This window comes from Oncorhynchus tshawytscha, linkage group LG28 (genome assembly GCF_018296145.1).
Source record: "Oncorhynchus tshawytscha isolate Ot180627B linkage group LG28, Otsh_v2.0, whole genome shotgun sequence".
NCBI lineage: Eukaryota > Metazoa > Chordata > Actinopteri > Salmoniformes > Salmonidae > Oncorhynchus > Oncorhynchus tshawytscha.
Window position 1 is genome coordinate 9,353,716 of NC_056456.1, and position 12,128 is coordinate 9,365,843.

Sequence of the window (12,128 nt, forward strand, 5' to 3'; positions counted from 1 at the left end):
AGAAGGCCTCCAGTCCGGAGCCTCCAGAGACGGTCTCCAGGATGTGGGTAGGTTTCTGCGGTCCTATTGCCAGGACCGGCTGGCGTTCGTGCCCTGGGCTGAGATGGCACAAAACTCGCTCCGCCACTTCTCCACTAACCTCTCTCCCTTCCAGTGTGTACTGGGGTACCAGCCGGTTCTGGTGCCTTGGCATCAGGGTCAGACCGAGGTTCCTGCGGTGGACAACTGGTTCAGGCGCGCGGAGGAGACATGGGAAGCCATCCGTGTCCACCTTCAGGAGGCCGTGACGCGCCAAAAGAGGAATGCAGATCGCCACCACAGCGAGTGGAAGCTGTAACCCTCGACCCGAAACCTGCCCCTCCACCTGCCGTGCCAGAAGCTGGGTCCGTGGTTTGTGGGGCCATTTAAAGTCCTGAGGAGAGTGAACGAAGTTTGTTTTTGGTTACAGCTTCCACTCGATTACCGTATTAACCCCTCGTTCCATGTGTCTCTCCTCAGGCCGGTGGTGGCTGGCCCGCTCCAGGAGTCTGAGGTGTGGGAGGTTCCTCCGCCCCCTCTGGACATCGGAGGGGCCCCGGCGTACTCCGTTCGCTCCATACTGGATTCGAGGCGAGGGGCCTTCAGTGTCTTGTGGAGTGGGAGGGGTACGGCCCGGAGGAGAGGTGCTGGGTTCCGGTCGAGGACGTGTTGGAGCCATCTATGCTGCAGAAGTTCCACCGTCTTTGTCCGGATCGCCCTGCGCCTCGCCCTCTGGGGGGGTACTACTGTCACGACGAGTTGGTCCCTCTCCTTGTTCGGGCGGCTGTCGCTGATCCTCTTTTCATTTTCCTTTGGTTTTGTCTTCCATCACACCTGGTTCCAATCCCATCAATTACATGTTGTGTATTTAACCCTCTGTACCCCCTCATGTCCTTGTTGGTGATTGTTTAATGTAAGTGTTTGTGCACGTCTGTCCTGGTGTGCGTCGGGTTATGTACCCATTATTTGATTGTTCTGTTTTCTGGTGGGTTTTGTTATTAAACTGCACTTGAAACACAGTTTTTGCTCTCCTGCGTCTGACTTCCCTGCCGCCAGTACGCACTCTACATCCTTCTTTTCCCTCTGTCATTTAGTTCAGTATTGTGGAGTAACTACAATGTTGATCCATCCTCAATTTTCTCCTATCACAGCCATTTAACTCTGTAACTACTTTAAAGTCACCATTGGCCTCATGGTGAAATCCCTGAGCGATTTCTTTCCTCTCGGGCAACTGAGTTAGGAAGGACGCCAGTATCTTCGTAGTGACTGGGTGTATTGATGCACCATCCAAAGTGTAATTAACTTTACCATGCTCAAAGGATATTCAACGTCTGTTTTTTTATTTTTATACTCGTCTACCAATAGGTGCCCTTTACGAGGCATTGAAAAACCTCCTTGGTCTTTGTGGGTTGACTCGGTTTGAGATTCACTGCTAGACTGAGGGACCTAATTGTATGCATTGGGTACAGATGAGGTAGTCATTAAAAAATAATGTTAAATACTATTGCACACAGAGTGATTTCATACAACTTATGTGACTCGTTAATAAAACTATTACTCCTGAACTTGCCACAACAGGGTTTACAGTTTTTAAAAATAATCCCTAGGACCCATTTCTCAATACTTAGGTCACTTTTTAAAAACTTAACACAGTTATCCTTAAACTTTCCGCTTGGAACAGCAGTTAATTTCACATCCAAAATGTACTAAAACTACAAACACTTTATACAGGTCTCAAATCAACTCATTCTTCCATAACACTAGCAAAGGTTATCACCCAACAAGCACACTTTGTCACTCAAACAAGGACCTAAACACTAACAGGTAGCATTACACAATGTTTTCTAATGTTAAATGTCTTTACAAAACAAGAATGACACCTCTCTACTGTTTAGAATTCACTGCAGTATATGTTACAGGAATGACTTAGACATGATGCAATATGCTTCAACATTTTTGTCATTTTTTGGTATTGAGTGATTCCAAAATACAATTTGTATATACACAATCTACATATACAGTAGCAATGCTAGTCAACCCTGTCTTCTGCATTTGGCCACAGGTTCTCATCCACATCACATCTTATCTTGGGCAATACACCTAGAAAATAACCTTTTGGCATGCCTGGTCCATCCCTGGCAATCTTCTGCAGATTTGTCCAGGTATCCAGCGCTTATTGCGTCCAGGAGGGACATTTGATGATGTGGATGGTGGTCATAAACCTTCCACCTCCATGAGGAAAATAATTCCTCTATAGGGTTGAGGAATGGAGAGTAAGGTGGGAAGAAAATTGACACCATCCTGGGATGGACTGCACGGGAGTGGTGAAATGCCATATTGTCCCATACAATTACAAACGTTGGCAGATTTCGCCTCACTACAACCCTTTCCTGACCTGGCACAACCCTTCCATAGAGGTCATCCAGGAATGAAATGAGACGCTCGGTGTTGTATGGCCCAATTAGAGGTTTGTGTAACAGCCATCCATCAGAGGACATTGCTTCACATATTGTGATGTTGGCACCCCTCTGGCCCGGGACATCCACTGTGGCTCTTTTCCCAATCACATTCCTTCCTCGGCTGCCGTGTTTTGGCCAAGTTGAAACCAGCCTCATCCACAAAGATGAATATGTGGGGTGTTTGCCTGGCTTCAATCTCCACGATTCTCTCAAATAAATCCACAAGGAAACATAAGAGTTAGGCTATTACGGTAGTTTACATTATACCTAAAAACATGCCGCAGTGTGCCTCTGCCCTGTTTGGTTTTGTTCAAAACCAGTTCTGTATTTTATAGTCATCTTACCTGGACATATTGGTTCCTGAGTTGCTTGACTCGTTCAGAGTTCCTCTCAAAGGGGACAGTGTACAACTGCTTCATCCTGACTTGATGTTGTTTCAGGACTCTAGAAATAGTTGTTATGCTTACATTGTGAATATTTCAAAATGTAATGTTGTCTGTCAACACTCTGTCCCAAATCTCTGTGAGTTTTATGACATTGTTTCTGATGACCATATCAACGATTGCGGTTTCCTGCACAGCAGTGAAAGTCCTACCTCTCCCGCCTGTGGGAGGTAACCATTGGGTCCTAAGCAGAAATACAAAAACAATTACACACAAGTGGGTTTGGAGGCTTTGCTCAATTGACTTCTGTAATGTGCAGTTCAGTCAGATGCCCTTGCAGAATGCACATCTTACCTGTTTTGCCGGAAATTTCTCACAATAGATGCCACTGTTGAGCGTTGCAGACTTGTCTGCACTCTCAGACCAGCCTCTCTCATTGATAGACCATGATTTATTACATGATCAATTATAGTGGCCCTAGTCTCATCTGAGACGACAGCTCTTGATCTTCCTCTCAGTCTTCTTCCACCATGCATTCATACTCCTCTCCCTCACTCTCCCTCTCCCAGCCACTCTTCTTCCTCTCCCAGCCACTCTTCTTCCTCTGTCAGCCACTTCTCTATCTCTGTCTGGGTCCATGTTTACATTACTGTACAGCGTTATTCCTAAGATGTCCCCTTTTGTATAAATGGTAATGAAATTGAAAGACTAACACCTGGGTAGGTGTTCAGCTACAATGGGAATCAGCTGTGGTTGGTCTAATTGTTTTGATATAATTACTTTTTTAGATTTGGAATATATTTCAATACATATTACTATAGAAATGTAGCAAATTGCTGTCTTATTCAATTTTGTGCTATGTTAGGTTTTGACCTTAAGTTTAACAGTTTTGAAAAGAGTATGTGCAAATTGGCCTGTAGGTACATAGAGTTTTGGTGGTGGTTGTGTCTGAGTGAGAAAATAATTCATGAAATTTGACAGATGTCTGTTGTTGTGTATGCACATTCACTTCAATAACTCTACCTACATGCACATATTACCTCAACTAACCGGTGCCCCCGCACATTGACTCTGTACCGGTACCCCCCCTGTATATAGTCTCGCTGTAGTTATTTTACTGCAGCTCTTTAATTACTTGTTACTTTTATCTCTTATTCTTGTCCGTATTTTCTTGAAACTGCATTGTTGGTTGGGGGCTCGTAAGTAAGCATTTCACTGTTGTAATCAGCGCATGTGACTAATACAATTTGATTTGATGTAGTCATTGAATGCATTTTGTGCCAAAGCAATGAAAAATGATCCACAGTTTAGCCCACATAGACTGCTGTTGTACTCACTGTGTGAAGAGTTTTGAAAAAGTGACTAATAAACAAATAAGTAGGAAGAGCTGTAAATACTTATTGACTCAAGACATTTAAACATCTCATTTTTGATTCATTTGTAATCATTTCTAAAAACATAATTCCACGTTGACATGATGGGATATTGTGTGTAGATCAGTGACACAGCATCTCAGTTTAATCCATTTTAAATTCAGGCTGTAAACACAACAAAATGGGTAAACGGTCAACAGGTGTGAATACTTTCTGAAGGCACTGTTTTTAATGTCACATGGTAACCAATCATTTCCCCAAGCGAATTAATCAAGTACAACTATATTCAACACAGATATAGCTGCGTTCATACACACACATCTCATCATATTTGATATGGATGGTGTCAGTGGTGTGGTGCTAAAAGTTTGTGCTGACAGATGAAATATCATTATAAAATAGGTGCATAAAATGCATCATCCAATTGCAACGTCTGCCTATGCCCATGCGTATTCTGTGTTCTATTTTTAACATCTTAAACGTTCTATTTTTAATACCCTCAAACACCAAAATGGGCCATTATCACTTTCAATCATAAATGACAATTCTTCACGTTTTACCCGTGAAATGTCCAAACTGTATGCGGACTAATAGCCTTTCTTATAGGTCTATTTTGTTTCAATCAAAGCATATAGCCTGCAGTGCGCACTGTTGACTTGTGGCCGCATGACGAAATAAATGTGATTATTCAGCATCAGATAAGAAATGACTGCGGAGGTGTTTTTGGTGTAACATATTATAGTCATACTATGCTACAGTAGGCTTATATAGTATTATTTCCGGGTCTGCTATGTAAAATACGAATTATTCATTAGCCTATATGCCTACGTATCTTGCGAGACATTGATTTCCGCTTTGCCCTTAACTTTACTAAACGAGCACCATTGTGATAAGTGCTAATCTTCTATTTGTAATAATACTAGTAAGTGATGAGCAGGATTATTAGGCAGATAAAACATCTGGATGTGGATTATTTTAAGAGATTTGAGCGCCCTTTGGATCATGTTGCTGAAAGGACAACACCATAACCAGGTGGTCACATATCATTCTGGGTTCAACTGCGCAAGAGGCCTCCGTGGAGTTTTATGAACATCAAATCAGAAATCAAATCAAATCAAATCAAATCATCAAGGCAGATACGGTGAATTTGGATGCTAGATCTCGTTGGCGTGATCAGTTTGTTTGCATACGCAATAGAGGCGGTACGTTTCTGTAAACTAAGCACTCAGACAGTAGGGCGAGTTCAAATGCGTATTACAAAGGGCCCCAAATCCATAACAAAATGTTTTGAGGACACATGTTTTAGCAATCCCGAGTAGAGTACCGTCTGTCTGTTCTTGTTACGTCAGATTTGGCCCGCTCAAAGTGGTCGGCAAAGTGGTCAAGCCTCCGACCAATGGGCCTCTGCACACATGCCAACAGACAGTTATTCATCATTCGTCCCACCGCCAGAGAGAACGACAGGGAAGAAACCACCATGTAGATACCTATAGGCTGCTATAGCCTACATATGTATTTAGTTTGTCATTTTATAATTTTAATGGAATTTTAGTGGTACTTAAATATAATTTATTTTGAATTTATCTGTGTTTTCTCAAATTGTAAAAAGTGAGGGAGCACCTTGGACGTGGATGAGGTAATTTACCTCTCAACCACAGGGGTGCATCTCTTGCTTATTCCCCCTGACACCTGGAGAACCCCTCACTACGATCAAAGGTTCCACCCGGTGTATACACTCCCAGGGTCAGGAATATACTGTATCTGTGTTCATATGAATATCTGTCCTGAGGGGGAACCTTTTACGGTCTCCTAACCAATTGTGCTATTATGTGTTTTTTGTTGTTGTTGATATTTGTAAATTATTTTGTACATAATGTTTCTGCAACCGTAACTAACGGAAGAAAGGAGCTTCTGGATATCAGGCCAGCGATCACTCACCTCGGATTAGACAAAGATTTCTTCAACAACAACAACAGCAGCAAGCAGGACTCACACGATATTCTCCAAACACCCCACAGGTCAAAATTACCAATTATTCGCAATAGGAAGTGACGCAGAAGAGGGCACGACAAATGACAGTTGTGAAGAGGGCACGACAAACGACAGTTGTGAAGAGGGCACGACAAAGCCTATTCCCCCTCAAGAAACTAAAAAGATTTGGCATGGGTCCTGAGATCCTCAAAAGGTTTGCTACAGCTGCAACATCGAGAGCATCCTGACAGGTTGCATCACGCCTGGTACGGCAATTGCTTGGCCTCCGACCGCAAGGCACTTCAGCGGGTAGTGCGTACGGCCCAGTACATCACTGGGGCAAAGCTGCCTGCCATCCAGGACCTCTACACCAGGCGGTGTCAGAGGAAGGCCCTAAAAATTGTCAAAGACCCCAGCCACGCCAGTCATAGACTGTTCTCTCTACTACCGCATGGCAAGCGGTACCAGAGTGCCAAGTCTAGGACAAAAAGGTTTCTCAACAGTTTTTACCTCCAAGCCATAAGTCTCCTGAACAGGTAACCAAATGGTTACCCGGACTATTTGCATTGTGTGCCCCCCCAACCCCTCTTTTACGTTGCTGCTACTCTCTGTTTATCTTATATGCATAGTCACTTTAACGATACCCACATGTACATACTACCTCAATAAGCCTGACTAACAGATGTCTGTATATAGCCTTGCTACTCTTTTTTCAAATGTCTTTTTACTGTTGTTTTATTTCTTTACTTACCTACACACACACACACACATACCTTTTTTTTCCTTCGCACCATTGGTTAGAGCCTGTAAGTAAGCATTTTACTGTAAGGTTTACACCTGTTGTATTTGGAGCACGTGACAAATAAACTTTGATTTGATTTGAGCGATAGAGAGTGAGGGAGTATAGGGTGAGGATACAAATAAAGTGATGTGTGTCTTTGTGCACACTCGCACACATTCAAGCACTCACTTGTGCAGGCACGCATTGTCAGGGAAAGGGTAGGCTGTAGTACACAGAACAATGGGAATGTGTAACCCACACGTAGAGATGAATGAGTATATGGGCAACATGATTGTAACATGAAAACGAGACTACAGCAAATTAGAATTTGGCCCAAAGAGCTACAATAAATTTGCCTAGCTACCCAGACTACTTGGTCCGGCCAAACGCTATGCCACGCCCGCGGTTGTGAGTTTCTTCAAACGCCAGAGCAACGGATTGGAAGAATTGAGTCGTCAAGCAAACAAGAAATGTGAGGTTCCCCGACAGTGTGGAGATGTAATCCAACTTGAAATACAAAGGTCCTGTGGGAGAGATATTTCTTTAGATTAATCTCATAGCAGCAGTCTAATGGATACATTTGTGTGCATATCCACCATTGGTGTTCATAGATAAAGACCCATGATGGCTGAATGGTTGCTGCATTACAGTAACCTCTGGAAGCATCTAGACAGTGTATGTATCCTGCTGCCTCCCCAGGGTCTCTCCAGTGTTCAGGTATAGATAATCACAGTCTAAGAGCTCAGAGGAGAGGAGAACAGCTCAGTGCATCGACCTATATTCATCTGTTCTGCTCCTCTCTCCCCCTAAGCCCTGCTACTGTGGACTCGATGTTCCAGCACCAAAGAGAGAAGAGACAGACCCCCCCCACCCCACACACACAGAGAGAGAGAGAGAGAGAATGACAAATCCATGCACATATACACAGAATAGGACATACTGAAGCACAAGGCAGAAGTGAATGAATACACACACATGCATGTGCACACACGCAAGCATGCATGCACAAACCCACACACACCCACACCTTCAGCTACAAGGTTTGTGCCACACACCATGTGTGTGTCCATGCCCACATGAAAAAAAAGATGACCGTTTACTAAAGAATACAACAGTACTTACTGTAGAATTCTAGAATTAACTGTAGTCTACCGTGGAATACTATACTACACACTGTAGTAATCCTTGATCATGTGTGGTACTTACTATAGAATGTTGCAGTATACCGCTAAAAACACTGTAGTAAATACTACAGTAATGTCAGCAAAAACACTACAGTCCGCTAAAAACGCTCGCAATTTGTGCCACCCATAATTGAGAGACTTACATGCCAAGTATTGACTAAATATTGTGTTTCCTATCCGTTCAGACCCCAGTCCTACCTACATACAGGCAGTAGCGGTGCGTTGGTAAAATCACCGGGGGAGCCAGTAATTGCAGTTGTTTGCTCTATAACCTGTTAATGCATATGCCTTGCGACCGTGATATACAGGCCTAAAGGCAAAGAAAATAATAAGACACAGAATAAATCCAACCAAACCTTTGTTTTATCACAAAACCGGATAGCAACATCTGTCCAGTGAAGTTCACAAAGCATATTGCATGTACAGTAACAGACAGTTACATGGTCAAGCAGGTTACTGTTTCCTATGTTCGGACCACTAAACAACTGTTGATTTAGAACCAACGAGTGTTATTGCAGGTCGCAAAGAAAAACAGGTGCTGCCACTATTCCAGCACCATTTCAACTTCAACATTTCAACATAATCGAATCACCTCTGCTTAGTCTGATACAGTGACAACTAAAAGACAACCAAAAACAATTTAGTCCAATCAACTTAAAGCTAAATATGATGTGTCTGTCCATGGTTCTGATTTCTGGATGCATGTGTGCGTGTTCATGCAAGCCGACAAACATGTTGACTCACCCTACTTGTAGAGAAACACCAATGCCATCCTCCTCTCTTTCACCACTCTATCATACAGTACACACTTTTATTTTTTGTTGCCCTAGGCTACCTAGCTAAAATGCTTGTTCGCTAGCCTAATTTCCATTCACGGGCAATGTTAGCTAGTTAACATTAGCCTTCAACATCTGGCTATCGTACATATTTGAACTTCCTACCACTCAGGCCAGGGGCACAACAATGTATGAATTAATGGTTGGGAAAATGTCTAATTTAGGAAAGGGCCAATTTTAACTAGCTGGCTGCCGGAGGACAACAGCACAACGAGATGCAACAATTCATTTTTTTTTCTGTCAATGATATATGCTCTCAATGGGATTTGATAGGAGTGAAGCCAAATCCAAGCTGGCTTCCCTTGACACTTTTGTTTGGTGCGCCAGGACCATTCACAGTTGAGCTCACTCAGTTTAGCTCAAAGCTGATTGGAAAATGTTGTATACTTTTTTGTCAATGGAGGCCAGATGCTCGCTGGCTTCCCTTGCCTTCAATGCTACGGTCGGCAACAATGTCACTCGTCACTCGTTTGGACCAGACAGCATCAGATAGATGGGCTACACATAGAGAGACAGAGAGGCACTGTTTTGCTCTCTCGGATGCTTTCTCCTTAATAGATACATTAAGCCTCTTGCGAATTGAAGGAGATTCATGAAACTCAGAGAGACTAAAGACTGTTTAAGATAAATTACTGTTTAAAATATATATATATATATATTGTTACTTTTTTTTGGAAAAGCCTGACTTCCCTTGGCATCCATGAATACACACCACTGCCTACAGGTTATGGAACATTTGGTATTTGACTATTTCTCCAGTATGTTTCCTGAATGAGAAAGCCTCCACTTCTATGTCAAAGATAATAAAAATAATAAATGATAGCAAATACTACAGTAATGTCTGCAAACACACTACCTTAATTACTATAGTATTAAGCTACAGTTTTCATGTACTACAGTATTCATACTATAGTTACTATAAATGCTATGTCCCATTTGGCTCAGTTGGTAGATCGTGGTGCTTGCAATCCCAAGGTTGTGGGTTCGATTCCCATGGGGAAAATATATGCACTCACTACTGAATGTTGCTCTGCACATCTGATAAATGACTAAAATGTCAAGTCTGCATAAATACTGCAATCTGTAAAAACATTAAATACTACAGTTTTCTTTTACTATAGTTAACTGTAAATACTACAGGAAATACTACAGTTCAGGCTACAATTATGTCATCCATTCCATTTCGCTTAGTACAATACCAATTGCCATTACATCTTGGAAATCGGCACAAAATGATGCATGTGTGCTTGTGTGTGTGTCTAACATAAGCTGGGACTCGCAAGGCCCCCTTGCCCAGAATAGCCTCTCTTATTTGGGAAAGCAGAAGTGATGTTGTAATGCTGGATAACTGTCGGATGGAACGAGAGAGAGAGAGCGAGAGAGAGAGAGAGAGAGCGAGGGAGGGTTAGGAGAGAGAGAGGGAGAGAGAGAGCGAGGGAGGGAGGGTTAGGAGGGAGAGAGAGAGAGAGAGCGAGAGAGAGGGAGGGAGGGAGGGTTGAGAGAGAGAGAGAGAGAAAGAGAGAGAGAGACAGAGAGAGAGAGAAAGAGAGAGAGAGAGAGAGCAAAATGGAGAGAAAGCAAAAGAGAGGAGAGGCAGAGACAAAGAAAAAAAATACACAGCAACATAGAGAGAGAGAGAAAGAGAGAGAGAGAGAGAGAGAGAGAGAGAGAGAGAGAGGGAGTAAGACGAGACAGAGATACGCAACAAGAGACAAAGAGAGAGAGTCAGAGATAGAGTGTAAGACGAAGAGAGAAGGGAGAGATGGACAGAGGAGAGGGTATAGGTTACATAACAGTGTCTAGACACCAATAGCAGTTCATAGGGATTGTCGGAGGCAGAGTTAATTAGCTAGCTTGATTGCTTGAGGTCTGCTCTCTTCATAAATCCAGGAGAGGTTGATTATCTCCTTCTAATTCTTCTCTTTCATCTTCCCCTCTTTCCTGAAGCTTCTCGATCCTAAGCCGCATTGTGTGTGCGAGTGTGTGTATGCGTGCATGCATGTGTGTGTGTGTTTATTTCCAGATAGGATTTACATGCTAATGGAATTTCTTTCGGGGTGACAAACCTCTTCATAAAAACAGCCGACTGCGGTTGGTTGGGATTCACATGAACTATTCTAAATGCAGGAACCTGGACACCTTGTAGCTCTGTAGGACCAGTTCCGGTGACCACTGTGGTAAGCTGTTGATACTGTTTAGCTACAGTTATTCTGAAACTCTCTCTCTCTCACGGCTGAGGGAAGCAGCTGTTGCCCCTGACAACCTGTCTCTGGGCTCTGATAGGATGTGGAGCTGTGGCTGTGGAGCTGTCCATGATGCTGAACGACCTATCATCTTCTAACAGTCTACTCCTCTGACTATCATTGTTATTCCATAAATATACAGATACAGACCTGAATCAGGCTAGCATAGCAACTGTGTTCCACTCACTGCTGGCCCGTATTCACAAAGTGTCTCAGAGTAGAAGTACTGATCTAGGATCCGTTTTGCCTTTAAGACAATAATGAAAAAGCTTATATAGACAGGGTCAACCTGATCCTATATCACTCCTACCCTGAGACACGTTGTGCATAAATACAAGCTCTGGATTGCATAGTATTGTGTGGTGGGAGTGCACACAGAACAGAGACATGAATCAATTTGAGAGAAAATCGGGTTTTGTTTTATGATCGTAATAAAATGCCAGTTCATCCACAGAGACCACTAATGGCCGCGGTGTGGTGATTCCTTTATAATGAATATGTACAATTGAAAGAGAGACTATAGGGAGAGGTCTAGGACATAGTGTACTGTAGGTTCGGTAATATCTCTTTCAACAAACAAAATCAGCGCTGCGGGCGGTAACACACACGTATGCACACGCACGCACACACACAACCCAGCAGAAAGAAAGGCCTGCTGTAAGTGAAACTAGGGCAGAAAATCGACTGTTGGGTAGGGGCCAAGAACAGCAGAGACAGAGACACTATTATCAGCTAATGTGGTGGACTGGGTTAGAGAACATTTACATAGTTACAACCTTGCCTCCTGACAACACACACACACACACACACACACACACACACACACACACACACACACACACACACACACACACACACACACACACACACACACACACAC

The 12,128-nt window shown here is 43.1% G+C and overlaps 1 protein-coding gene across 2 annotated transcripts in view; it reads right to left on the reverse strand.

Annotated features, from left to right (window-relative positions):
* LOC112226631 (CUGBP Elav-like family member 5) overlaps positions 1-12,128 on the reverse strand; it is a 42,108-nt gene that overhangs the window by 17,073 nt on the left and 12,907 nt on the right. The gene's annotated exons all lie outside the window — the stretch shown is intronic.